The following is a 12,053-nucleotide window of genomic DNA, read 5'->3' on the forward strand; positions in this document are numbered from 1 at the left end:
GCAAGTTATGCAGGTTGCCCTCAGTGTTGCTTTCAATAGAGCAACCATATTGTCTATGTAAACTTTAACAAACATCTACATAGGGCTTGTTAATAGTCTAACTCTTACTTAGTATTATTAAAAAGCCTTGCAGCTTCATTAGAACTGGACTTGGAAGGAAAGGGCGGGTTCTTACTCTCTTGTGAAACGTGTGCACCTCGCAGGCCAATACCCAGCACATATTTACAAAATACCACAGGATATAGTTGAGGGAGTAAGGAAAGTGTGTTTTGGCTATAATTGCTCCTTAAAACAAACAAAAAACATTTCCACAAAAATACTGATGAACTGAGCATGGCATTTCAGATCAGCTTTTTTTCATATGTCTGAGGGGAAAAAATCTATATAAATTAAAGCAATTCAGACACGAGGTAGAGAGGACAAATCAACAGGCTCTCCCTAAATGACAACGATTGGCCTAAAATGCTCCCATATGCCTACGATTGGTCCACACACCCACCCATGTTACTATGATTGGCCAGTGACTATGTGCCTTTCACCCACAGTCCTTTAGCAATGTGGTCATCTGCATATGATGACGTTTAGCATCCTGCAATGCATCTGGTATGTCAGTGGCTTTGTGTGTCATAGCTGAGCCCAGAGGGTCGGTACTGGGTGAGGGTGACAGATTGGCAACAAGGGAGAGAATCTAGGGAAATGACTATGGTTGTGTTCAGTCGGGAGGAGAGAGACATTTTGAAACTGTGAGGTACTACTTGAACCTGTCCAATAAGAAACATTCATTGTTGTTTTTTGTTACAAAAACTTTAACACTTTCAACTCTGTGCCTTACCAAACTCAACCCTGACCTAACTCGGAGCTCCCAGTTGAAACTAAGCGAGCAGAAATGAATTTAGTACATGTAAAAACGTGTATGTACTGTGTTTGTTACAGTCCGCATGGGAGGGAAACAAGCGGAGAGACCAAAGGATTAACGCTGTGGCTTTGTGTTGATTATGACAATGTGAGGTTCTGAATCATTTTAAATATGTTGACACATTTCCCCCTGCCAAAAAGGCCTTTGTATACAATAACACATACTCAGCAGGTGTATCTAGTGTCTTTGACATGGGGGAGGCCGGGAGGAAATGGATCAGACCATCATATAAATGAATGAGACAGGAGGAGATCAAGAGGATGGGAAAGGAGGGGACCAGGGCAGACCAAAGTTAGAGTAGAGAGTGTTCAAATATCTGCTTGGTATATTTATATACAAAGCTGTTGTTTGGCCATTGTATCTCTCACAACAATGAGGTGGACTGGACAAAGGCCCCATACTTTACAGTCCTAAGGAATGTCTCCACTTACTCCCCAGACACAGACAAGACACAGTCATCATAGCATTTCAGAAAGTCAGTGATCACACAGGGCGGCGAGGGTCTGATCATGCACAGGGTAAAAAGAAACACACAAAAAAACATTTAACATAATATTTAGTATGTAATGGTGTCATATGTCATAATATTTTCCATTTAATTTCCGTACAAAAAGAGGACTTCGTAGTGTGGGGTTTGTAGCAGAGGGGCTTGGTTAAGGCACCGTTGGTGGGTGTCCTGTGGTAACTTGTCCTATCTGTGGAGTGCAGCAATGGTCGGTTTCAGTCGCAGTGAGCGTCTTTCTCCACTAGAGGGAGTCAATCAGGAGTCAGTATGGCCACTCTTCTCTTCGAGGTCCCAGATTCACTGTCCTGTATTACAAAAGGGTGATCCATGAGTCTGTGAGAGAAACCACATATACACCAGCGTCTAGTCCGTGTGCGGGCATGTGTGTGTGTGTGCGGACAAATACGTGTGTATAGGACGATTTCATGCCAAACATGGGAGAGGAGGCGTAAACTCTGCTGTGTGTGTGTAGTGTATCAGGACTTCAATACAGGGGTAGAAGTGTAAATTATATTCTCTGTGTGTGTGAGTGAGAACTTCATATAAATAAATTCTCTCTCACACACATTAGCAACAACAGCGAATGAGTTGCAACTTCTGACCACTGCAGTCCGTATATCATGTGTTATTTTCGATCATAGATGAAAATCACAGAGGAGGAATGGATTGGACTTATGTGAAGTGAGGAGTGTGGCTGTGTAAGTGTGTGTGTGTCTCAGCTCACGTCCTCGGAGTGTTGGTGGTCCAGCAGCCAGACATGCGTAAAGGGAAAGTGGCCGCACTTGCCCTTGCACTCGCCCTCCCACTGGCCGTTCACGTTGATCTTGGTCACTTTCACCATGTCTCCGACCTGCACAAAACACACACAGGTTAGACTATAGAGACAAATTGGGTAGAAGCAATACCTTCAGGGGTCTGCAACGTGGCTCCAGAGCCACACAAGGCTCTTAAAAAGCCCCTATGTGGCTCAATGATGTTCAATAGTTATTTAAAGCAGCCTAATCAATCAACTATAATAGTAGTAGAATTAATACATCAAATCAACTCTATTCACACTTGAACCACTTTAAAATGATTTAGCCTAATTAGTTGGCTACAGCCCTTAGCGTGACGACTCACATTAAATTCCTCCACTGCTCTGTCATTCACTACATACTTTAGATCGGCTACTGCAATCACTTTAACCTTTATTTAACTAGGCAAGTCAGTTAAGAACAAATTCTTATTTTCAATGACGGCCTAGGAACAGTGGGTTAACTGCCTGTTCAGGGGCAGAACGACAGATTTGTACCTTGACAGCTCAGGGATTTGAACTTGCAACCAAGGCTACCCTGCCACCCAAGTCTTGTGGTTCGTTTTAAATTTGTTTTGTTTGAGTTCCCGACCCCAGCCTGACAAGTAGGGATGGGCATTTGAAATCATTTCACATTCAAATAAACAACATTTGGGATAAACTTGGACACTTTGTTGCGCAGCCTGCACCACGGGAGAGACAGTGCACACTGCAGCAGGTGCCAATGGTGGTGGTGGGGGGGAGGTGGAGAGAGGAAAAAAAAAAGTAACAACTGACTCCTGCTAGTTGACAAACTTGTAAATGCCATAGGTTATCTATCATCCCATCTGGCAGGGCTTGTCTTTACTGTATTAGATCGAGGTAAAGAAGCTGGCTATGATTGCCTGATATTAGCTAGCCAGCTTGCTAGCTATGCCAGTTGAGGCTATTTTGCTGCGCTCCTCGTCCTCTACACCAACTCCATTCATTAAAAACAGCAGCCTAACTTCTGGTTGCTTGTTGTAACCTACTTCTCATTTAGCTAACTTCAATGTTTTTGTTTTTTTTGCATTAATTTGAGACCTCCCCCTTCACAGCCTCCGACTGTAGTGCCAACAACAAAACCTGTGTAGGCAAAAAGTATTTTTATTATAAGTGATAATTCCATTAAAAAAATTGTTTTATTAGGTTAAGAATTTCATTATATAATGGCATATGTGTGTAACAACGTCAGAAATGATTTGATTTAATTGAGACAAGCTTTTCATTGTAGGCCTGTGACCCCCCCCCCCCTCAAATAAATACTCTCACAAGTATTCTAATACTAACATGCCCATCCCTACTGACAAGCACAGTAGCCAAACTCTTTATTTCGTTTCGCTAACCCAGGCTAGGGTTGGGGTTGCTTCCATTTCAAATACACTCAGTTCATGAACAGTTGCAATTGGAAGTCAATGTGAACTACCGGTATGTCCACTGACTGACCAATATTGGTATGGAATTACCCGAACCCTGATTGTGTAGATCAGCAGCACAGTCCTACTAAGCCTTTACCTTGGGATACACACTCCACGCCCATCATTCATTATAATCTCAGTTGCTTCACTTTTTTTTTTAATGGTCCAAAATTGCACCCTGGCCTATTCCTTAGATGGTGCACAACTTTTGACCAAAAGCAGTGCACTAAATAGGGAATAGGTTGCCATTTGGGACAAATCCCATGTTCCTCTCATGACATACAGTTATACCTGCAGGTGTGGTACTTCACAGGAACGCTCTTTCAACTAGAGGTCGACCGATTAATTAGGGCCGATTTCAAGTTTTCATAACAATCGGAAATCTTTTTAACTAGGCAAGTCAGTTAAGAACACATTCTTACTTTCAACCTAGGAACAGTGGGTTAACCTCTTGAAGCAAGGGGGCAGTATTTTGATGTTTGGATAAAAACGTTCCTAAAGTAACTGCCTATTTTTCAGGCCCAGAAGCTAGAAAATGCATTTAATTGGCAGATTAGGATAGAAAACACTAAAGTTTCCAAACCTGTCATAATATTGTCTGTGAGTATAACAGAACTGATATTGCAGGCGAAAACCTAGGGAAAATCCAACCAGGGAATGCTGTTATTCTGAAATCTCTCTTTTCCATTGCAAGCCTATCCTCCATAAATGGGATATCAACTAGATTCCTTTCCCTATGGCTTCCACATGACGTGAACAGTCTTTAGACAGTTTCAGGCTTTTATTCTGAAAAATGTGCGAGAATGATCACATCGCGTCAGTGGATAGCTAGGTGTCCCCAGATTTGTGCATGCGCAAGCAAGACCTTTTCTCTCTCTCTCCTATTGAAACGGCTACCGTCCAGTTGAAATATTATCGATTATTTATTGTAAAAACAACCTGAGGGTTGATTATAAAAAAACTTTGCCATGTTCCTTCAAACTTTACGGATACTATTTGGAATTTTCGTCTGTCCATCTTGAACTGCACGAGCCTGTGGATTACTAAACAAAACGCGCCAACCAAACAGAGGTTTTTGGATATAAAAATAATCTGTATCAAACAAAACGAACAAATCTATTGTGTAACTGGGAGTCTCGTGAGTGCAAACATACGAAGATCATCAAAGGTAAGGGATTCATTTGAAATCTTTTCTGACTTTCGTGACCAATCTACTTTGCTGCTAGCTGTTTGTAATGTTTTGTCTGCTGAGAGAGCTGTCCTCACATAATCGCATGGTTTGCTTTCACCGTAAATCCTTTTTGAAATCTGACACGGCGGTGGACTTACAACAAGTTAAGCTGTGTTTTGGTGTATTGCACTTGTGATTTCATGACAATTTAATATTTTTAGGAATTTAATTTGAATCTGGCGCTCTGCAATTCACCGGATGTTGCAAATGATCCCGCTACAGGGATCGGTGCGCAAAGAGTTTAACTGCTTTGTTCAGGGGCAAAAGGACAGATTTTTACCTTGACAGTTCGGGGATTTAATCTTGCAACCTTACAGTTAACTAGTCCAACGCTCTAACCACCTGCCTCTCATTGCACTCCACGAGGAGCCTGCCTGTTACACGAATGCAGTAAGAAGCCAAGGTAAGTTGCTAGCTAGCATTAAACTTATATTATAAAAAACAATCAATCATAATCACTAGTTATAACTACACATGGTTGATGATATTACTAGTTTATTTAGCATGTCCCGCGTTGCATATAATCGATGTGGTGTGCATTTGCGAAAAAGGACTGTTGTTGCTCCAACGTGTGCCCAACCATAAACATCAATGCCTTCCTTAAAATCAATACACAAGTATATATTTTTAAACTTGCATATTTAGTTAATATTGCCTGCTAACATGAATTTCTTTTAACTAGGTCAATTGTGTCACTTCTTTTGCAACAGTCGGGGTATATGCAGCAGTTTGGGCCGCCTGGCTCATTGCGAACTGTGTGAAGACTATTTCTTCCTAACAAAGACAGCCAACCGCCAAACGGGGGATGATTTAACAAAAGTGCATTTGCGAAAAAAAGCACAATCGTTGCATGACTGTACCTAACCATAAACACCAATGCCATTCTTAAAATCAATACACAGAAGTATATATTTTTTAACCTGCATATTTAGCTAAAAGAAATCCAGGTTAGCAGGCAATATTAACCAGGTGAAATTGTGTCACTTCTCTTGCGCTCATTTCACGCAGAGTCAGGGTATATGCAACAATTTGGAGAACTAATTTGCCAGAATTTTACGTAATTATGACATAACATTGAAGGTTGTACAATGTAACAGCAATATTTAGACTTATGGATGCCACCCGATAGATAAAATACGGAACAGTTCCGTATTTCACTGAAAGGAATAAACGTTTTGTTTTCGAAATGATAGTTTCCATATTAATGAGCAAAGTCTCGTATTTCTGTGTGTTGTTATGTTATAATTAAGTCTATGATTTGATATTTGATAGAGCAGTCTGATTGAGCGGTGGTAAGTAGCAGCAGGCTCGTAAGCATTCATTTAAACAGCACTTCAAGCCTATCAACTCCCGAGATTAGGCTGGTGTAACCGATGAGAAATGGCTAGCTAGTTAGCGGGGTGCACGCTAATAGCATTTCAAACATCAATCGCTCTGAGACTTGGAGTAGTTGTTCCCCTTGCTCTGCAAGGGCCGCGGATTTTGTGGAGCGATGAGTAACGTTGCTTCGAGGGTGGCTGTTGTCGATGTGTTCCTGGTTTGAGCCCAGGTAGGGGCGAGGAGAGGGACGGAAGCTATACTGTTACACTGGCAATACTAAAGTGCCTATAAGAACATCCAATAGTCAACGGTATATGAAATACAATTGGTATCGAGGGAATTAGTCCTATAATTACTACAAACCAAAACTTTGTACCTGAGAATATTGAAGACTCATGTTAAAAGGAACCAGCAGCTTTCATATGTTCTCATGTTCTGAGCAAGGAACTTAAACATTAGCTTTCTTTCATGGCACATATTGCACTTTTACTTTCTTCTCCAACACTTTGTTTTGCATTATTTAAACCAAATTGAACATGTTTCATTATTTATTTGAGGCTAAATTGATTTTTATTGATTTTATATTATATTAAAATAAGTGTTCATTCAGTATTGTGTAATTGTAATTATTACAAATACATTTTCTTCTTAAAAATAAAAAAAATTATAAATAAAAATATAAAAATTATATAAAAAAAAAAATATTATAAAAAAATAAAAAAATGTAAAAACAAAATATTATTATTATTATTATTTTTTTGTATTTTTTTTTAAATCGGCAGATTAATCGGGATCGGCTTTTTTGGTCTTCCAATAATTGGTATCGGTATCAGAGTTGAAGAATCATAATTGGTCAATATCTATTATCAATACTGACAAATTGGACTCTTAAACTGCAAGCTATGAACTGTGAGGCATTGCCATTTCTACTGTACGACTCGCAACCTTCAAACAGCTTCTAATCTTAAAGGGATAGTTCTACAAAACTACATATTAATGTGGAACTGAACTATACCTTTAATAGGTATTTAATAGGCGTTTGTCTCATTTTGGCCGTTTGTTTCTCTACTTAATTATACAAGGGGAGTAGAAGAGCACGAAAAGTGTAGTCTCTGGTACAGAGAGGGATGAAGGTGAGAGAAATAGAAAGAGGGTGCACTTCATCTCTAATCTGTATTTGATAACCAGGACAGTGACCTCTCTGACTCCAGCCAGCCTCATTTATTCATTGTGTTATTATTTTTTAACTGCATTGTTGGGAAGGGCTCGTAAGCAAGTATTTCATGGCCCGTTCTGAAGGTTGGGCTGAGGGCTGAGCATACTGGCCCGACTCCCCTAGAGGCAGGTAGGGCAGCTGGGGCACTGCTCCGTCCATAGTACTGCCCCCACTATAATTTATATATTTTTAAAACTTTGCATCGTTGTATTTAGCGCATGTGACAGTACTAGCTCTCCTCTCGGTCTGCTTTTCTCTATATGCATGAACCCATTATACATGTCATTGTGTATGTGTCTGTGTAAGCATGCAAGTGTGCCTGCCCACATGTGTATGGATGGTTGTGTATACTTACAGGAAAGAGTAAGCAATTACAGCTGGCTCTCTGAGCAGAGAGAACATATAGGGGACATGAAACAGAAAAGAGGGAGAGAGTGCCATGGGGCACAGAGGAAGGCGAAGGGGGTGAACCAATACCTCCAAGGCGAGGGCCGTCTTGTCGTAGGAGTTGGGCACCCTTTTCTGAATGGCGCGGGCATAGACGGGCCCGTTCTGCAAGTTGGGCAGGGGAGTGTTGACCATGGGCTGGGCATACTGGCCTGGCTCTCCCAGAGGCGGGGGCAACTGGGGTGCTGCTCCATCTGTAGTGCTGCCCCCAACACCCGCCGGCCCTCCTGCCACCGAGGTGGGCGAGGCGGGTCGGTACTTCTCCACATAGGGTACGGGGATCATGCCGGCGCGGCACTCCTGGTTAGCCGCGTTCCACCACTGCTCCTCAGGCCTCTCCAGCACACGCAGCACGTCACTCTTGCGGAAGGGCAGGTCCTCCTCATCGTTGCCGGGGAAGTCAAAGAGGGCGCGAACAAACTCTGCCTCCTGCGGGGCGCTGCCCGATGCAGTGGGAGGGGCGGTGGCAGCACAGCTCACAAAGCTAGTGTGCTTAGCCTTGCTGATTGCTCGATCAGCGTGGTGGTGTCCAGGTAGTGGATCTTGTAGAACTCCAGAAGGATGGGCAGGGCGTCAAACTCCTGGTCACCGATGAGGAACCGCGGAGGGGCCAAACCTGGATGGCGAGAGGATGACAGTTTTATTTTTTTAATTCTCTTGGAACCCCGAGGCTACCGAAACTTAAAGTGCCTCACAGCTGAGCATTATTCTGACAATCGAGTCCTAACAAAACAATTAGGCTTAAGCCAAGGACTTAGCTGAAATAGTTTGTTTAAGCCTCCTACGGCTTCACATACAGCATGTATACACTCCCTGTCACAACTTTTGCAAGTTCATTAAGAAAAACAATCTGTTCCAGAAGATATAGACCTACTCATTCAATAGTTTTCAATTCAATTTGACAGCTTTGCTAATGGTCACACACTCGCAAAGCCTGCAAGTTAGGACATGTAAGGTGAAATTTCCAAAAGGAAGTAGCCTAAACAAATAAAAAGGTACTGAGTGTGTGTGTGTGTGTGTGTGTAATTAAAACAGGGCAGGACCACATGCATTCCACACACAACATTCGAGAACAGTCATCCTCCAATTGTGACAGCATGTCCATTCATTCATAGGATCAGCCCAATCCGACCACTCACTCACTTTCTACCTGGCTCTTACTAAATACAAGGTACCGAAAGCCTGCAGCTGACAAAACTAAACAAAGACCTTTAAAAACCCACCATTACTACAGTTACAAAAACCACAGCCAGGTATGTGTAGCAAGGTAAACACACTACAAAATCCCTAAATAAATACTGTATTTCCAAATCTTGGTGACTGTTCAAATTTGAGCTCATTAGCGAGCCCAGACCACGACTATAAGTTAATTGACACAAACTACATAATGACTGTCAAGTAGTTAACATAACTAGAGGGTTACTTGTTTCTGTGCATAGCCATAGTTTGCCTTCCGTTCCAACAGCTAGCTTCAGTCCGACCGTAACAAGAATGATAGCTAGCTACTGATACTAAGTGTTCATAGTGTAATACAGTTTTCAAACGTATACACAATTTTGTTTAGCAAAATAACATTAGCTATGCCTGGTGTAGCCAGCCGAACTAAATTATCTTAAACGTAGACGTAGTTATGTACCGCTAGCTAGCGCCCGCTAGAACTGGGTCAGTGGCGTTTTCCCACGTTAGCGAGCTAGTATGAGACAGTAAACTAGTTATCTAATCTTACCTGATCCAGATTGCCGGTTGTTGCTGATGCTGTTGATTATATAATGTGATACTTTTGAGTTCTCTGAGACGGATAGCACGTAGTCCCCGGGACTGGTAATAGAGTCCCTGACGAGAAACACGCCATGTCTCTGACCCTGCAAGAGGAAAACCGCCTCCTGTCGGCTCAACCTTCCCCAGTACCAGCTAGCACGATCCTCCTCATCAAAATTCCCGGCCATTACTGCAAATCCACTCCGAAGCCTCTCCCTGTCCACAACTAGGATTCAACTCATACAACTTTGTTTCACTGTAAGAACACGCTCCGGGAAAAGACACGGCATCGATACCGCTTTAAACCGTTAGATGTATATAAATGTAACCGACTACCACAAAACAATACTGTCCCCCCCTTAAAAATTAATTGTTGCAACCAGAACTATATATAATTTATTTATCAATGCGTTTTAAATTAAATCTGTAATTTGCAACGTGAAACTCAGGGGCTGAAATGGCGGATCTTGGGGTAAAGGTTGACTTCATCCCCCTGGATTTAACTGGGCGTAGTTAGTCACGATGGGGCATGTCCGCTAGAGGCTGCCAAAGAGGTATGGAATGTCATGATGGGCATCACATCCATCCATTTTGAGAAGGTCGAGAAATGTTGATCAGTCAAAGGTTCACATGCTCTGACTTCAAAACTCAGCTGGCTGCTTGTTAAATATTACAATACCAGGTTATTTCGCCTGGACCGAAATATTTTGTTATTGATAAGTAAAAAAAATAAGACGAATATGCCGTTTCAACAATTTGACACTAGATGTCATTCAAATGTCACTCCTGAACGCCAAGGTAGGTGTGGTGAGAACTCGTTCCGGTGGAATACGAAGACACGAGCGCTTATTTCAAAGAGCGCTCCGTAAGCCACGCCCCAGTGGGTAGAGCTGGACATGTTGAACTGGATCACGTTTTAATACGATTAAAAGACTCATTTTACAGTGGGTCCGTCATGGTTCTGTGTAGCTAAGTTATGCTGATATATTTCCAGTTAATTTTGTCTTTGACGTAGTAAGTAAAACATGGAAACAACAACGATCGAGTCACAGACAGTTCGCAGTAGAACATAACAGAGAAGGGCATCGTTTACTACTTAAATTATTGGGATAATCTGGTTACCGCCAGTGTTTGGAATATGACGAGCTCGTTGACAAAAGACCATGAGACGCCTTTTTTACACCGATATTTATTTGTTAAAGGTCCGCGGTGGGTCGGTGTAAACTATGCGATTAAATTGGAAGAACGTTTCTAGCAGTGAATGTAATCTATTAATGTACTTTTATAGTATTTCTAAGTAGCAGCCATACAACAGCCAGGGAAACGTATTGTACTCATTCTCTAACATTCCGATTTTTCTGCCTGACTGGCGCTCTTTATCTGAATTTATCCATGATTTCCAGGTAATCACAACAAAACTACTTATTTTGCTCAAATAGAGATAATTAAATGGTGTTTTCTTTGAAATGATTGGTCAGGCCAGAATACAACATTCTGTTTTCTGCATGAGTTTGGCGCTGTTTATTGCAATTTTCTGGATTGTCTTGTGATCAGAATAAAACGTAAATATTGAAGACTCATCTCTTCAGTAGGTCTTATGATTGAGTGTAGTCTGGCCCAGGAGTGTGAAGGTGAACGGAAAGGCACTGGAGCAATGTCTCTGCCTGGCCGGTTCCCCTCTCTCCACTGGGATTCTCTGCCTCTAACCCTATTACAGGGGCTGAGTCACTGGCTTACTGGTGCTCTTCCATGCCGTCCCTAGGAGGGGTGCATCACTTGAGTGATCTTCCTGTCTGGGTTGGCGCCACCCCCTTGGGTTGTGTCGTGGCGGAGATCTTTGTGGGCTATACTCGGCCTTGTCTCAGGATTGTAAGTTGGTTGAAGATATCCCTCTAGTGGTGTGGGGGCTGTGCTTTGGCAAAGTGGGTGGGGTTATATCCTTCCTGTTTGGCCCTGTCTGGGGGTGTCCTCGGATGGAGCCACAGTGTCTCCTGACCGCTCCTGTCTCAGCCTCCAGTACTTATGCTGCAGTAGTTTGTGTCGGGGGCTAGGGTCAGTTTGTTTTATCTGGAGTACTTCTCCTGTCCTATCCGGTGTCCTTTGTGAATTTAAGTATGCTCTCTCTAATTCTCTTTCTTTCTCTCTCTCGGAGGACCTGAGCCCTAGGACCATGCCTCAGGACTACCTGACATGATGACTCCTTGCTGTCCCCAGTCCACCTGGCCATGCTGCTGCTCCAGTTTCAACTGTTCTGCCTGTGATTATTATTATTTGACCATGCTGGTCATTTGTGAACATTTGAACATCTTGGCCATGTTCTGTTACAATCTCCACCTGGCACAGCCAGAAGAGGACTGGCCACCCCACATAGCCTGGTTCCTCTCTAGGTTTCTTCCTAGGTTTTGGCCTTTCTCGGCAGTTTTTCCTAGCC

General features: G+C 42.5%; 1 pseudogene; it reads right to left on the reverse strand.

The window, feature by feature from the left end:
* Positions 1-1,466: 1,466 nt before the first annotated feature.
* On the reverse strand, positions 1,467-10,800 carry LOC135550868 (adapter molecule crk-like; annotated as a pseudogene).
* Positions 10,801-12,053: the final 1,253 nt, after the last annotated feature.

This window comes from Oncorhynchus masou, chromosome 12, assembly GCF_036934945.1.
Source record: "Oncorhynchus masou masou isolate Uvic2021 chromosome 12, UVic_Omas_1.1, whole genome shotgun sequence".
Lineage (NCBI taxonomy): Eukaryota > Metazoa > Chordata > Actinopteri > Salmoniformes > Salmonidae > Oncorhynchus > Oncorhynchus masou.